The 17,410-nt window shown below is 50.3% G+C and overlaps 1 protein-coding gene and 1 long non-coding RNA gene across 44 annotated transcripts in view; one reads left to right on the forward strand and one right to left on the reverse strand.

Annotated features, from left to right (window-relative positions):
* The window catches only part of PCBP3 (poly(rC) binding protein 3), a 306,784-nt gene that overhangs the window by 188,754 nt on the left and 100,620 nt on the right, over positions 1 to 17,410 (forward strand). The window lies entirely within an intron of this gene.
* On the reverse strand, positions 2,797 to 11,421 carry LOC109024493 (uncharacterized). The gene is made up of 3 exons (XR_002004007.3): positions 11,288 to 11,421; positions 7,573 to 7,623; positions 2,797 to 6,197 (listed from the first exon to the last, which is right to left on the reverse strand). It is a non-coding gene; the product is annotated as an uncharacterized lncRNA (long non-coding RNA).

Genomic DNA, 17,410 nt, shown 5'->3' on the forward strand with positions numbered 1-17,410 from the left:
GGCAGGGGGCCTCAGCCCTGGCCTGCATACAGCAGGTGTCCCTGCATTGGCTCTGAGCTTGTGCCACACAGGAGGTGGCTGTGATGCCAAGCCCTTGCTCTGAGGTTCTAATTGCTGTGGTCTTGGTGGTTCAGGGATGTTTGCGAGCTCTTGAGTGACTCCGAAGTAAAAGCAAGGCTATGTCACCACAGAATCTAGATGACGTTCTCAGCGCCTTCCTGGGAGTAAGTGGCTGCCTCGGCCACTGCTGCCTGTCTGCGTGGCTGCTCTGTGGAGCCTGGCCCTCCTCCCTGATCGTCATCTCTTAGGAAATGAGGCAAGGGAGAGTGTCCCCGCCGCCGTGGAGAGCCCAGGACCTGAGTGCTCAGCTGGCCCTCCTGTGTGATCCGTGTCCTGCCTGCTGCCCAGCACCCTTCTGTCTTGTCCCTCAACCCATGGCTGGTGATTTTGGGAGGGGTCTGCCACTCCTGGCTGCTCCGCAGGCTCCTCCCTCCCAGTTGGCAGATCAGTGTCACCGTGGATGAGTTTCCTTGAGACTGTTTTTCTGTATTAGACAGAGGAGACCCTTTCTTATTTTTTAGGGCTCATATAGATCATTATTTCTTTTTGCATCTCAGTAGGAATTGTGCAATTCAGTAGGGAAATGCTGGAAACTGGGAGGAGGGAAGACTCCTCGCTTTGTCTGGGGAGGGGAAGTTCTGTCAGGCAGGGCATCAAGGTTGCCCCAGCAGAGGTGGGGTTGGTGGTGGGACGTGGGGGCCCATGTGGAATCTTTCACAGGGAGGGATTCAGTGCATACAGTGCATACAGTGACATGGAAATAAATCCAGATGAGTTTTTCCTTATTTTAACTATTAGTATTAAAATACATTTACTTCCAAGTTACTACCTATGAAAGAAAAAAATATATAACTAAAGAGGAAAAGAAAAAAGCAGTGAGGGCGGGGTGCAGTGGCTCACGCCTGTAATCCCAGCATTTTGGGAGGCCAAGGCAAGGTTGGGAGTTTGAGACCAGCATGGCTAACATGGAGAAACCCTGTCTCTACTAAAAATACAAAATTAGCCAGGCGTGGTGGCACATGCCTGTAATCCCAGCTACTCGGGAGGCTGAGGCAGGAGAACTGCTGGAACCCGGGAGGTGGAGGTTGTGGTGAGCCGAGATTGCGGCATTGCACTCCAGCCTGGGCAACAAGAGTGAAACTCTGTCTCAAAAAAAAAAAAAAAAATTAAATTAAATAAAGCAGTGAGAATGAGACAAGTCCAGGTGTCATGTTACCTCAATGCATTTGAACGGTTCAACTTTCCTGTTAAAAGACAGGCACTAAGAGCTGCTCTGATCCACATAGCGCAGGTGAATGTGAGGATAACTACACTCAGTGAAAGAAGCTTGACATGAATGAGTCTAAACTTTCTGATTTCATGCATGCAAAATTCTAGGTGTGTGAAGTACTCTGTGGTGACATGAAGCGGGTGCGTGGCCTTCAGCTTTTAGGAGGATGGAGTCAGGGTGCCTTCCCTGTCCTCCCCACCAGGCATGACAAAGGTGCTGGGTATTTTATATAAAACATGCATAAAAGATTCTGAAAGGTGGGAAGAAGAAGGCCAGCCAGCCACATACCTCAGGACCCATGGGACGACATGGTGGTGAGTTCCCTGGGTCATTTGTTCCAGATGGAGCACTGGACAAGTCAGAAAACTAGAAACGCCAGTGGGTACAGGCAAAAAGCAAACAAGAAAATAAAATCCTAACAAACTCTGTTCTCTCTAACCAGAGGAGGAGGAAAGGGGCAGCCTAGCCGGACAGAACAAAACATGCTCTGCCTTGGCCAGAGCTCCCCAAAACTGTGGCCACAGCCTCCCCCGAGTCAGGAAAGGCCAAGTGGAGAGTTGAGGCTTCTGCTTGTACCCACCTGTGTCAAGGTGCTCCAGTCCACACCATGGGGGCATCAAGGAGGCTGACAGGGACACGTACTCCCAGCTGAGCCAGGGAGCATCAGGGACGCTGATGGGGACACGTACTCCCAGCTGAGCCAGGCTCTCAAGAGCGCTCCCCACTCCCGCATCCCTGGGGACCACACAGGGACTGGAGCTCCCTACCTGCTCAGGAGCTCCTTCCCATTTGGGCATCAGCTGAGGGACAAGGAGCCCTTCCCATCTGGGCATCAGCTGAGGCCAGGGGCGGAACCTAGATGCCTCCTCTAACCTGGCGGCAATGAGGCAGCACACCTCTGCCCCCGCTGCGATGGTGTCGGAGGAGGCCGGTGAAAATGAGATAAAAGAAGATCTGGACATGATCATCACGTCACATCACATGGCCAGGTTTCAACTGCAGGTCCTCACACACGCCAAGAACCAGGAAGACTCCAGTTCAGCTGACAAAAGGCAATCGACAGACACCAACACCAACACCCAGATGACATGGGCACCGAAGTTACCCAACAGGGGTTTTAAAAAAGACATCATAAAGATGCTTCAGTGAGCCATCACCAGCTCTACACAGTGAGGAAGTGGAAAGTCTCAGCCAAGCGAAGACGGAGGGCCAACCAAGTCGAGGTTTCAGAACTGAAAGTACAGCCACCAGAATTTAAAAACTCACATTGTACACTGTGATGTATGCAGTTTTATGTACATCAGTTACATCTCAGCCAAGCTGTTAATAAGCAGAACTCAGGGTCCCAGGGAAGTCCAAGGACACACTCTTCATGAGACCTCAATTAAAAGACCCAGAAAGTTTAAAATGAAAGAGATGGAGGAGTTGCCAGATTCATACCAACAGGAGAAAGAAAATTTGGAACTAACCTGGCCAGGAAAGTGGGCTGAGACTTTGTGCTGCTGGTGCTGCTGTCTGGGAAGGATGCAGAGCGGCTCTGAGGGGCTTGGGGAGGCTGCAGTAATGAAGGGTCCTCAGATGCCAGTGGCTGATACATAGACAAGTTTATTTCCTGTTCACCTGTGTCAGCTGTGGCTCTTGTCTTCAACCCCTTCCCAAGCAACTAGTGCAGTCCCCATCTGGAGTATCATTGGTGTTGGAGCAGAGCAGTGAGAGCACAGACAACCACCCGCAGGACGGGAGTTATTCTTCCCACAAGAGACGCCAACTGGCCAAGACTTCAGGGGGTGGGAAGTGTAGGCCTCTCCCAGGGACAGGCAGTGAATATGCATGAGCAGTAATTCAGTCACCATCATTTGCCCTTCTGGTCACAAATATTTGCTTCCCAGCTTTCCCCATGCAAAATAAACCCTACCCAAGGAAGATGGCCCCAAAGTCTGGTCCCTTCATGGCACCAGACTTAATGCCTGGACTCTTAATATGGTGAGTTACTCTCGCTCTGGATCTGCCCCCTCGTGCTCTGGAAACCTGAGCCGAGAAGCTGCCCACTGCCCTCCCACCCCAGTATACATGGGTGGGATCAGTTCGCAACAACTTGAACCAGCCGCACTTTCCAGTGGAGCTGAAATGGGAAATGCTGGGCACTCCTGCAGCCCAGCCCTGCTGAAAGTCTGCTGGGCACATGCAGGAGCCTCCCCGCAGGCTGGGAGTCCCTCCCGTCCTCGATCTCTATCATTCCTGTATCCTCTGGAGCAGGTGCCGGCATTTCCATGAAAGGCAGATGGTAAATACTCAGGCTGGGTGGGCTCTGTGCTGTGTGTCCGTTGTGTGCAACTCAAAGGTGCCTGCTCGGCTTTCCTCCTTGGCCACAGGGAAGCGGGCCTGGGAGAGTGTGTGTCCCTGGAGGCAGAGTGGCCTCTCCGCCCCGCAGCCCCTCGCACGCTTGACTTCTGGTCCCTCAGGAGGCAGCCTGCTCTGAGTGCCCACGGTCACGCCCAGGCTCCTTTGGGGGCTGGATGGAGGAGCTCCACCTCTGTCCCCGTGCCCCCTAGCAGCTCTGCCCAACTGGAAGCCTTGTGCCAGTGGTGTGGACAGAAGGTGTTGTGTCTGACTTGTGTCTGCCCACATTTCACAGGTCGAACTTACCAGGTGAAGCTGGATTACTTCCCAGCCTCCTTATAATGGAAAGAGCCAGTCTAGGAGCTGGGACAGGGATGGAAGGGCCATTGGCCAAGTATGAGATGGCATTTCACAACTCCAGGGTGCCACGGTTTCACAACTCCAGAGCAGGGGTATAAGCCTGTCCTCTGCTGCTCTGGGCCAGGGCTCTGGATGGGCCCCACATGGTGGGGGCCTTCAGATTCTCTGAGATTCAAAGCTCTTTGGAGAGAGGAGACTTTGCTGGGGAGAAGGTGCTTGGTCCATTTCTCCAGGAGTCCATGGCTTCTGCAATTGTGAGCTGCTGTCCTCATCGAACACCCTCAGCACACTGGCATAGCTCCCTGCACAGGGAGCCCGGGACCAGGCAGAGGGTGCTGGGCAGAACCCCTTCCCACTGGGCCTCTCTTTGGCATTCCTCCTCTCTCTCCTCGGCATTCCTTCTCTGGGCCTGGCTTTAGAGTGTCCCAGTGTCCCTTGCAGTGTTTTCTGAACTTTTTGTGGCCTAGCGGTACCAGGACGGTTCTTTTAGACACTCGTAAGAAGCCAAGCCACAGGAAGCTACTTTCCTTGTGCAAATCCTGGGTTACTGGGTTTCCTCACCCCAGACCCCACCTGAAGAGCAAAGTTCTGAAGGAGAAGTGGCTGTTAATGCGGTGCAGCTGGCTACACCCGGTGCGGAGGGCTTCCCCGCTCTTCCTCCACGGGCTGCCCAGGCACCCTGCAGGGCCCTCCCCACCTGCCCCCCAGGCTCATACATTTGTCCCACTTGAAGCGGGGAGGCCTGGTTCCCCTGACATTCTGCTGCCGGGAAGATGCAGCTCTAGGGCAGTGCAGGCATGTTCTTCAAGTGGGCCCTCATCCTGGCAATCTCACCATGCCGTGGCAACTGCCAGTAACCTCAGCTTTCACCCACCAGCCTGAGACCAGCTTCAGCTGCCCTGCTGCGATCGCTGTGGTCTCCACCTTAGTTTGGGGCCTGCCTGCTCAGCAGGGTAGTGGCCTCCCTGGGCCTCCAAGAGCCATGTTTCCCTAGGCAAGTAGGAGGCTGTGGCCCCAAGGGGATGGAGGAAGCCTTCCCCTGACCCTTTTGGGGGCATGCAGTGCATGTGGGCCCTGCAACCCTAGACTAGTCTCCAGGCAGGGCAAATGGCCCCTCTGTGCCCCATAGCCTCGTCCTAACATACGTGCAAATGTGCACTGTGGAGACCACTCCTGCCCCTACCCTGGGAGCCTGAGCCCCACCAACGGCACTGGCTCTGCAGGGAGCCCCTCTTTCCTGCACAGTGCAGGCATCTCCTCTTAGGCCGCTCCTCTGAGCCCCTCCATGGGAGGATCATGAACACACAGCCTTTCAGAGGCCTCTATAATGCGCCGAGCAGTTGTGTCACTGAACGTGAAGAGGAGACCTGCCAGACTATGGACAGCAGGCTCGCTGGGAGAGCAGGGTGGAGTGAGGCCACTGATGCAGGAGCCCCGCTCGGGGGTGTGTGTGCGCATGCTCAGCACAGCCTAGGGCAGGGCTTCTAGTGCAGGCAGCGCAGCACCTGGCTCTGGAGCACAATGAAGGGAGGGAAGAAAGCCTGGACCAGGAGGACACCAAGGGCTGCCCCTGGGACAGCAGCCGCCCCTTTCCACCCCTTCCCCCCTGCCTGGGTTGGTGAAATGGTAGAAGCTCTTCTCTAATTAAATGCTCATCCTTACGTAAATCATAGCTTTAATAAATTAATCAATGGTTTGGGAATTGGGTATACGAACATTTATAAGCCAGTATTATGATGCCGAAAATGTTTCATGATGAGGCCTTCCCAGAAAGGCGGGGAATCGAGAGTGACGTAGTCACCCTCCACCTTTGTCCCTGCTGTCTATGAAGAAGGAGTGCTGTGCCCTCTGCCCTCCTCTCCCGGGCTCTTGGCAGCCTCCCGGCCGGCAGCAGTCCCCACACTGCCCAGGCGGAGCGGCCCCTCTGCCCCCCACTCTGGAGCTGAAGCCAGTTTTCTCAACGAGTGTCTCTGGAGTCTGTCCTGCCCTCCTGCTGGCTTGTTCTTCTCTCCTGGCCTCAAGGAAAGGCCTCCTGACTTGCCTCCCTGCAGCTGGCTCTGCTCCGAGGGCCCTGATCACAGGCTCACTGAGGTGTCTGTCCAGGCCATGAGGCTGGCTAGCTCCAGGCAGATCCTCCGCTCACTCCTCGGGGCGGCGCCGGCTGTCTCTACAAAAAAATGTAAAAATTATCTGGGTGTGTGGCATGCGCCTGTAATCCAAACTACCTAGCAGGCTGAGGTGGGAGGATCACTTGAGCCCAGGAGGTGCAGGTTGGAGTGAGCCAAGATCATGCCACTGCTGTCCAGCCAGGGCAACAGAGTTAGATGCTGTCTCAAAAAAAAAAAAAAAAAAAAAAGTATCAAAACTGATAAACAACTTAGGGAATTAATGGAAGAAAACATGAGAATTTGATGTGCATATAGATGGTGAGGTCTGTTGTTGAAAGTCTTGTTCTCAGCAGGATTTTCTAAAGAATTTCATAGCTTTTCAACCTGAATTGTGCTTTATTCCATACACTGGAAAGCACTGCACTGGTCGTGTTACTGGAAGGGGGTCCCGATCCAGACTCCAAGAGAGGGGTCTTGAATCTCACACAAGAAAGAATTCAGGGCAAGTCCATAAAGTGAAAGCAAGTTAGTTAGTTAGTTAGTTTGTTTATTTTAGACAGAGTTTCGCTCTGTCGCCCAGGCTGGAGTGCAGTGGTGCAAATGTGGCTCACTGCAACTTCCACCTCCCGGGTTCAAGTGATTCTCCTGCCTCAGCCTCCTGAGTAGCTGGGATTACAGGCATGTGCCAGGATGCCTGGCTAATTTTTGTATTTTTAGTAGAGACAGGATTTCATAATGTTGGCCAGGATGGTCTCGAATTCCTGACCTCATGTGATCCTACCACCTCGGCCTCCCAAAGTGCTGGAATTACAGGTGTGAGCCACCACACCCGGCCAAAGCAAGTAGATTAAGAAGGTAAAGGGATAAAGAATGGCTACTTCATACGCAGAGCAGCCCCGAGGGCTGCTGGTTGCCCATTTTTATGGTTCTTGATTGTATACTAAACAAAGGGGGGATTATTCATGAGTGTTCTGGGAAAGGCATGCACAATTCCTGGAGCTGAGGGGATTTTACAGCATACGGGTAACTTCCTGATGTTGCCATGGCGTTTGTAAACTGTTATGGTGCTGGTGAGAGTGTAGCAGTGAGGACAACCAGAGGTCACGCTCATCTCCATCTTGGTTTTGGTGGGGTTTGGCCAACTTTTTTACTGCAACCTGTTTTATCAGCAGGGTCTTTATGACCCTGTATCTTGTGCTGACCTCCTATCTCATCCCAAGACTTAGAATGCTTAACCATCTGGGAATGCAGCCCAACAGGTCTCAGCCTTATTTTACCCAGCCCTTACTCAAGATGGAGTCACTCTGCCAAACGCCTCTGAGTGTCAGAACTTCAGCTTTGGGAAATTGACCGTTCTCAGCTGTGCAGCCACCCCGGGACCCCACACCTACATCATGTTGACAATAAGTCCCACCCCCATGGCCCTGTGCTGACCTCGTGTTCTACAGTGAGTGAGTCGTGGCTTCCTCCTGACATTGAGCACTCCTGGGAGCAAGAGAAGAAACAAATTTGGCAGATGGAGCTTAACAAATGCAGCTGTATTAGTTCGTTTTCACACTGCTATAAAGACATACCCAAGATTGGGTAATTTATAAAGGAAAGAGGTTTAATTGACTCACAGTTCCACATGGCTGGGGAGGCCTCAGGAAACTTAGAATCATGACAGAAGCCGAAGGGGAAGCAAGCACCTTCTTCACAAGGCGGCAGGAGAGAGAAGTGTGGGCGAAGGAGGAACTTGCCAGACAAAACCATCAGATCTCGTGAGAACTCGCTATCATGAGAGCGGTATAGTGGAAACTGCCCCCATGATCCAATCACCTCCCGCCAGGTCCCTCAACACGTGGGGATTGTGGGAATTACAATTCAAGATGAGATTTGGGTGGAGACACAGCCAAACCATATCAGCAGCCAGCGAGGCTCTCTGTGGGCAGCTGTGGGCACACGCAAGGGAAGGAGTGGGCATCCCCATCCAGCAGACGGAGACACGGCCTCAGGCCATGGGCAGGCAGGAGCTACCCCCACCTCGCGGTTATTAAATAACTATGTTACATAGTAACTGTGGGGCAGTAGGGCTTTCATTCATCAATATGTAGCATTTTTATGTTCACAGTTTTGGACTTTGCTTGCGGGTTACTTAATGCCATCAGATGGAAAGCTGAGAGAAAGCCTGTGGCCCCCCAGGCATCTCTGTAAAGAAGGCAATGCCAAGCTGAGGGGTGCTTCCCAGGCCTCACAACAGCACAACCTTAGAACCTAAAAAATCCAGCATGCTACTTGTGCATGCCAGGCTCAGAACTTTCCCACGTTGGCCCTTGGCAGCTTATTCACAAAGACTGTCTGGTTCCAGCCAACTGCCGAGGTGCTGCCCGTGTCAGGAGAGTGGGTGGAGGAGGGGAGAAGGGCTTCTCAGGACAGAGGGTGTTTCTGCTTCACCAGGATTTCAGACAGGGGCCACCCCCCTGAGCACGACTGGATGGTGCCCAGGCCTAGTGTATGTGCCCATGAATGTGAGTGGCCAGTGCCAGTGGCAGAGGCCAGGTCTAAGGGGCTAAGAGCTCCAGAAGGATTGTCTGTTTCTGGGCAGACCACAGGTGGCTGCTGTGGCCCCATGCAGGGCAGGGTCACGGAGGGACCACCTTGCTGGGAGGAGCTTGCAGTCCTGCCTGCCTGGGCAGGAGCTCAGGGAACACCTGACTCCCTTTTAAAGTCATAAAATCATATTTGAATATGAAATCTTCTGTTTTTTAAATGTTGGAAACAAATTTGGACCATGTTGGCGATTGACTCACCTGTGCTTGTCACCACCTCTGAGGATGGCATGGATGTTATCTGGTCACCAGAAGGAAAGCCAAGCACAGGGAAGGCTGGGGGCTGAGCCAGGACATGTCCTGGGTAGGGAAGGGAGGAGCTGGGCTGGCCAGCACCCCCACAGGCTGAGACTGCCACCGACGCTCTGATTCACGAGTCCATGGGGCCCAGGAGTCTGGGTCTACATGGAAGTTGTCAAGGGCCCAGACTCCAAGCAAGGCCAGGCCGAGCAGGCCTCTCAGGAAGATGCTGCACAGTGCCTGGAGCCCGGCTGGCAGCTTCTTTTCCTGGCAGTGTCGTGTCCTGTCACCAGCCATCAGAGCGCCCTCCGACCAGGGCGCGTGTTAGAGCAGGGACTGGAAGTTGTGAATGAATGACTAAATGCTTTCCTAGAGGCTGACCGAAATTTATGATTAGCTAGGATGTCCATTTCCGAGGCACAGCATGTGCTGTGACTGTCTAGGGGTGGCCTCCCCATGCAGCTTGTGCTTTGGGAGGGGCCAGCTGCCTCCTCGCCACTGCCCAGCATAGCTTGTCCCCGTGCCCGCCAAAGAGGTCCTCGTGCTGGCCTCACAACAGAAGACGGCCACAGCCCTGCTCTCCCCAGGCCACCACGTCCACGAGTGCCGCACCGTGAGGGTGCAGCCCAGCGCCTCGGAGGCAGCAGCACCTGTGAGATGGCGTGCAGATGGAAGTAGGCCAATAGACTCCAAAGGAAGCACCACTGAAAAATCAGAGGCGTCTCTCAGACGGGGCCCACGAGGGAGGTGGTATGAAAGGTTTTTAAAAGGACAAAGCAGACTTCGGAGCTGCCTCTAGAGGAGAGCAGCAGGTGAGTTCCGAGGTCACCTGGCACGCTTTTCAGCAGAGCCCAGGAATGCCCACTTCTGAACGCTGAGTGCACACCCGAGCTCGGGAGGCCTGCGGCAGCAGGAATGGGGAGGCACCGTGAGTCCCTCAAAGCACTGCTGGAAATGTCACTCCGCTCGGTGTCCACCCGTGCTCGAGGTGGGCAGTGCCACTGAATGACGCGGGCAGCTTGGGAGGCCGGTTCGCGAACGCCGCGGCAGCCTCTGCTGACACGGGGGCTGCTCCCCACTCACAGAGCCACAGGTTCCTGTGGGTTCATTTATGAGGATGTAGGAATCATAGGAGTTAGGTACATCTTTTCCTGAGGTAAGAGCCGGATGAGGGGAGCCAAGACAGAGAATAGCCCAGGTCTGCCCTGGGCCCCGGGGGCGGGGCCTACACAGGCTCCCAGGAGTGTGGGTGGGGCCTGTTTAAACTTCATTCCCCGGGACCTGCCTGGGAGCCTCCTGCACAAGACTCGCCCCACTCCGGAGGCTTAGCAGCACCCAAGCTGCTCTGTGGCCTGTTGGCAGAGAGGAGTCTGGTGCTCCTGTGCATGGGGGTCACAGCAAAGCCAAGTGGCCCTAGCACCTTTAACACTGGCCCCGGGTCTCTACACCTCCCTGCGGGCCATCAGCTCCCGGCCGCAGCCAGCACCGACTTGGAGCACCTTAAGGAGCCGCTCTGCAAGTCCCTGTGCATCTGAGAGGTCAGAGAGGCAGAAATACAGTTCCAGGGTTCAAACCTAATATGCCTCAGCATTCTGGGCACTCACATGGTGTGCTGGGCCTGGCCTGCCACATGGCCCCTGCGTGAGGAAGACAGAGCCTGGGCGTGGCCCCACGTCCCTGTGAGCTGCCCATGGCCTGGACCCTGGCTCTGGCAGACTAGCCTGCATAGTGGATCAGCTTCTCCTGAGCCATTTTCAGCCAGGCCACACCTGCCAGCTTGGGCCAGGGACAGGCAGACCCTGGGCCCAGGGTCTTAAGCTTGACCCGCAGGAGGTCTGGGCCTTATGCCCTGGGGAGAGGGGAGCGCAGAAAGCCAGTGTCACGGCAGCCCCAGGGGAACAGGCCCCAGGGGAACAGGCCCCAGGCCTGGCGGGGTCTGGATCTCAGTTCCACAGGGGAAGCTGTGGCCACAGGCATGGTAACCTCACCAAACAAAAAGCTGCCCATCTTCCAGAATCTGAGCAAGAAGTCTGTGAGTCCTTGATCACCAGAGGGGCAACGTGGGGCCCGAGATGACAAGGAGTCCAGGCCACCCACAGTAGCTCCTCCTTCAGCTTTACAGAGGGGCTGCCTGGTCTGCTTGGAGCTTTGTCTGCTTTCCTGGCCGTGGGTTGCCCCTCTCTGGGGGCCGATGTCTGCAGACCTGTGGGGGATACAAACAGAAGGAACCTTGGACCCCTTCCTGGTACCTCCTTACTCATGTGATTCAAACCCTCCCAGTTCTGCCTCCAAAGTGGACCCTGACTCTCCCCAGTCCTTACTGTCCAGTCTCCAAGACCAGTCCACCCAGGGAGCGGCCAGAAGACAGCCCACCTGCGCCAGGCCTGTGTGTGCCCTTCCTGGCATCTGGAATGGGGTTTGGTGCTTGCTGCCTGTGGCCAGGCCTGCTGGTCATGCCTTCCTGCCCTGCTGGGCCTCATCTCCGTGACAGTGTCTTGGCCTTCCTGCCATCCTTTGTAAGTGCTGCCTGGTCCGGGATCACGTGTGCCAGCTCCTCTGCTTGCAGTACTTGGCTGCACTTTCCAGTATATTCATTAAAATGTTGTGACGTGAGAATTAGCATATGACACGTACGTAACGTGAGCTGCGGAGCATAGCTTTCTCATGAACAGCCGTGACCCCAGGACCAGGCTAAGCGAGATGACCCATGCTGCCGTGGGTGCTTCCTCTTCTTTACCGTGATCCTGCGTTTTGTTTTCTCATCTCTTTTCTTTAAAATAATTTTATTTTATTACACATGATTGCTTGTTTCTGAACTCTTAGAAAGTGGCATCTGTCCCTACATAGACTTCCCAAACCTGTTCTGTTTAGTCACACACAAGGTGTCTTAGGTTGGTGTGTGTTTCTGGGCAGAGCTGCAGTTTGTGTGCTCGGCTGCATAGTGTTCCACTGTGTGAATATGCATCATTTATTGGTTTTTCCAGCAGGGTCGTGCAGCTCGCTTGCCATTGTGATGCTTCCATGGACATTCCTGTGTGCTTCTTTTGGTGCACACATGAGGTGTTTTTGGTTTAAGGAAGTGGAATTGCTGTATCATAAAGTCTGTGAAAGGTGAACTTTCAGGAACTTTCAGGACCACGTCAGTTTTTGTTTCAAAGCGCGGGTACCAATTCCCATCCCCCAGCAGCGTGTTAGCGCCACGGATGATCTACAGTCCACCAACATTCTGAATGTTTGCCAATGCAGTGAATGTAAATAACGTTTCACTGTGGTCTGTGTCTCCCGTTCCACATGCTCTTGTGCTGTGACTTTGATGCACCTCCCGCCAGGGAGGGGATCGTGACCCTCCCTTTAATGTGGGCAGGCATGTGCCTCCAGCGGAAATGATGTTATGTGACATCTGTGTGCAAGCCACAGGCAGCAGCACAGCACTGCAGAGCTCCCAGGATGCTGGCTCTTGGAGCCTAGGGATGGCGCTGTGAGAACAGGCCACAGCGCCCTGGCTTCACGTTATAGGGCATGGCTACGTGCCTGTGGAAATTCTCCTGCAGGCGGTTTCATGTCGAAGGCCTGCTTGTAGCCCTGGGTTGTCTGCCTCTTGGGGGTAGCGGCTGTGTGGAATGCCTGTGTTCTGGATTTGGCTGGCTGCCTCCTCTGGCATGGTGCAGAGCCCACCTGCAACCCCATATTTGCCCTGGTAGGTCTGAGGTGCGATTCCATTCAGAGTTATTTTTCCTGTGAGGCGAGCGAGCTTCCTAGGTGGCACTGCACGTTGCACCGCATGGCATGATGAGGCGTGTGGTCTGGCCGCTCCTTCACTGGTGCTGAGACTGAGGATTGAGCTTAGGGGGTCAGCCTGATCCGCCACTGCTGGGTTCCCCACCAGCCTTGCAGCTTGCTGTCAATGTTCATTGATGGTCATTGCCTGGATGCAGTACACATTAGGGGCTGCAGAACGGTGATTTTCTAATTGTGTTGTTCTTTCTGTACTTATTAGTTGGGATTCATCTATGTGGAATAACGTTTGCCTCATCCACTAGGGCTGTTTGGTTACCTAAACTATGGTTCATACCAGAAAGGCAGGATAGATGCTTCATTCTTTGCACTCAGTTGTTCTCACTGGGATGAGTTGGTTTCTGGAAGCCCCAGTGTTGTCCTGTGAGTTTGTGTCTTTCCCTGCTTTTCTCTCCCTGTGAAGCATCATTGTTAACTGGTGGATATTATACACACAGTGGAGTTTGGCCAGTGCAGCTACCATTTCTTTACTCAAACTGTTCTGTGGTTTTTGGGCTCCCCTTGCTTTCTGATGTAACCACATCAGTCTTGGATGGCTTTATTGCCTTCTGTCGTATGTGTTCCCACCTTACCTTTTATATTTTCTTCCACAGAACACCTGGAATCAAACTCTTTTGGGAGACCTGTTTTTGTTCTAATAATAATAATAATACTATTTGGGAAGTAGTATTTAGAGACCACAGCATGAGTATTAGGAGTGCTTATTGCAATTGGGTTGTCATTGATTTTTTATAATTTAGTGAACAGAAATAAGAAATGTTTGTAATTTTAAAAGAAGAGAAAATTAAGATAAATATTTCTAAATCATATTTAAGATTACATTATTTTAACTTAAAAATTTAAAATTTATGCTAGTTTTTCTTTTCTCTCATCATTACCATGATTACTTATTTGTTTTAGCCTAAGTAAATATATAACAGGTTTGGAGAATAATACCAATATTATGATTAATGACTAAATTTAGAGCAATATATTTCTTTGCGCTTTTTTCTGTCTGTATAATATATTCCCTTGAGGATATGCAGTCAGATTCCTGTGTTTTAAGGTCAGTGCCTACAGTCCTTCTCTCTGTGGTTATAGCTTTAACTGAAATTCCTGCATTTGATTATGTAAAATACAAACATTTACATGATTCTATAGTCAAAATTATTGCAAGGGCTATTCACAAAAGTCTCACTTTCCTCCCTTTCTCTCCATTCAGTTCCCTTCCTTCTCCTGTAAGTAGCTTTTAAGTTTTTTAATCTTTCCATTTTTTCTTTTTGAAAACATGAACAAATGTGTGCATACATGAATTCTTCAACTTAGTAAACTTTTCCTCCATGTTCATATTTCTTTTCACTTTTAGGAAGGTTTGTATTTTTTTCTTGGCTTTATATTATCACTCTCTATATAATTCACATAAACCCCTCTTTTTACATAATTTCTATTGACTTACTGTTATAAGCAGTATTAAAATTAGCCAGAAGTCTCTTCTTCCTCCTCTCCCACTCCTAATTTTTGTTTGCTCTCCCACCTCTTCCTCCCATTTCATTAGTGTATTAACTTTATTTTAAGCACATTTAATGGTTACATATTATCCTGTCACCCTTAACTCCATCATTTAGTCCTAGTTCAGTAGTTAAATGTGTTTGACACTTACCACCATACCTTATGACAAAGCTTCTCCAATTATTTTGTGGTTGGCCCAACCCCATTTTATATTATGTTCTTCAGGATGGGCTCATCAGAAAAATATTTCCTGTGTTCTTGTGGAGTCATATCTTTTTATCTGTAGCCTTCACAGGAGAAAGGTAATTTGGCTTCATAAAATCCTTGGTTCGCATTTTTCTCTTTAGTATCTTAAATATGTTGCTTTACGCCATGGTGATTCTGACTGTGTGTAGGCCTACGCTAATGTGTGTGTTTATGTCTTAGTGTTGTTGTTGTTGTTTTTGAGATGGAGTCTCTCTCACTTTGTTGCCCAGGCTGGAGGGCAGTGGTACGAACTCGGCTCACTGCAGCCTCCGCTTCCCAGGTTCAAACAGTTCTCCTGCCTCAGCCTCCCGAGTAGCTGGGATTGCAGGCGCCCGCCACCACACCTGGCTAATTTTTGTATTTTTAGTAGAGACGGGGTTTCACCATGTTTGTCAGCCTGGTCTCAAACTCCTGACCTCAAGTGATCCACCTGCCTCGGCCTCCCAAAGTGCTGGGATTACAGACATGAGCCACCACGCCTACCCCTATGTCTTAGTTTTTAACCAAAAGTTTAAAAATAAAAATATAACAATTTTAAGAATAGAAAGAAGCTTATAAAATAAAGATATAAAGAAAATATTTTGTGGTGCTGTACAATTTGTGTGTGTGTGTTTTAAGCTAAGTACTATAAAAAAATTTAAAAGTTTATAGAGTAAAAATGTTACAGTAGGCCGGGCACGGTGGCTCACTCCTGTAATCCCAGCACTTTGGGAGGCCGAGGTGGGCAGATCAGAAGGTCAGGAGATCAAGACCATCGTGGCTAACATGGTGAAACCCTGTCTCTACTAAAAAAAAATTTAAAAATTTAGCCGGGCATGGTGGCGGGCGCCTGTAGTCCCAGCTACTCAGGAGGCTGAGGCAGGAGAATGGTGTGAACCCAGGAGGTGGAGCTTGCAGTGAGCTGAGATTGCACCACTGCACTCCAGCCTGGGTGACAGAGCGAGACTCCGTCTCAAAAAAAAAAAAAAAAAGTTACAGTAAACTAATTTAATTTATTGAAGAAAGAAAAATATTTTCATAAAATTAGGATAACCTAAGTGTACGGTATCTCTAAAGTCTACAGTAGTCATCCTGTCCCAAGCCTTCATATTTACTCACCACTCACTCATGGACTCACCCAGAGCAACTTCCAGTCCTGTGAGCTCCATTCATAATAAGTGCCCTAGATAGGTGTGCCATTTTATTATCGGCTTACTGCAGCCTTGACCTCCTGAGCTCAAGTGGTCTTCCCACCTTAGCTTCCTGAATAGCTGGCATGTGCCACCATGCCTGGCTAATTTTAAATTTTTTTGTAGAGCTGAGGTCTCCCTACATTCCCTAGGCTGGTCTCAAACTCCTAGGCTCAGCTGATCCTCCTGCCTCAGCTTTCCAAAGCGCTGGGATTATAGATGTGAGCCACTGCACCTGGCCTTTTAAAATCGCTTATACCATATTTCACTGTACCTTTTCTATGTTGTTTAGGTATGTTTAGATACACAAATAGTTAGAATTGTGTCACAGTTGCCTACAGTATTCAGTACAGTCATGTGTTGTGTACTGCTTTGTAGCCTAGGAGCAATAGGCTATACCATCTAGCCTGGGTGTGTCGGCTCTCTCACCTAGGTTTGGGTAAGTATATTCTACGATATTTGCACAGTGATGAAATCACCTAACAGTGCATTTCTCAGAACGTATTCTCGTCATTGATGCAGGACTGTGTGTCTCCCCATGCTCTTGGAAGATGCAGCAGGAAATCGCGGTTGTATGTATGTTGGATCTCTTTTGCCTGTCTTTTTGTCTGTCATGTTCTCCTGAACCTTTTTTACCTCTCTTTCTGTTTAATTATTTTCATTCTCTTCTTTCTGTTTTATTCCTGTGCCTTCTGTGATGTCTCCTTACTCTTACATTTCTTCTACTTTTCATTTCTGAAAAAAAAAAAAATCTAGTTGGTTCGTGAGTTCTGTCAATAATAAAATGTCTTCCTGTTTTCTTGCCATTCCACTTCTAAGATGTTCTAATACTATTTTAAATTATGTTCTTCTAAAATGATGGTTATTTTCTCAATTCTTAGTTCAGTTTCACATATTACGCTATGAGTTTCGTTTTCTTTGTGTCCATAGTTTTTTGGTATATTTTCATTATCTGCTACTGTGTTATTTATCATACTTTTACTTCTTTTTGGTAATATTCTCATACGGGATTTGATCATAATTCTTTGTGTCCCATTTTTAAATAAGAGTCTTCCTGGACTATTAGGAGAAAGTTTTCTGTAGAGGAATTGGGAATGAGCCAAAGTAGCATTCCTAGCCTCAACAACCAAGAGGTCTCTCTGTTATTACGGTGAAATATGTTTGAGGCCTGTGTGTGTGGACACTTCTGTCTCTAGAAATCACTTCCAACTCAGGAGGGCTCCCTTCCCTGACTCTGTTGTCTAGAGATGCACAGCCTCTCACTCTCCACGCTGAGCTGTTTGTTGCCTTCAATCACTGCCCTTTGTCACCAGTATGTGCTGGGGCTCACCTCCTCTGGATCTCTCTTTCTCTAGCACTTTCAATACAAAAATGCCTCGTGTTCCAGGCTAGCTGAGTTTGTGTTTTGCTTTGGGCAGTTTTCTTCCAGGCGATTCTCTGTGCAGAAGTGAATCTTCATTGTGTATTTCTGAGATACTTGAGGACTTAGGCCCTTCAGTATGGCTTAAATTTCCAGTGAACTCCTTAATAGTTCTTTTTTGTTGTGTTGTGTTGTGTTTTCTTGTTGCTTTCCTGGAACTTGGAGTCTACAATTACGATTTGGAGTTTCTCCATTTGCTCTCAGGATATTCACCTAGATTCCCACTTGGTGTGAGAAATCATAAATTCAATTGCTTTAATTGTTATAGGGATATTGAGATTGTCTGTTTCATTTTTTATTTTGTTTGTTTGTTTGTTTGTTCATTC

Source organism: Gorilla gorilla, chromosome 22, assembly GCF_029281585.2.
Source record: "Gorilla gorilla gorilla isolate KB3781 chromosome 22, NHGRI_mGorGor1-v2.1_pri, whole genome shotgun sequence".
Lineage (NCBI taxonomy): Eukaryota > Metazoa > Chordata > Mammalia > Primates > Hominidae > Gorilla > Gorilla gorilla.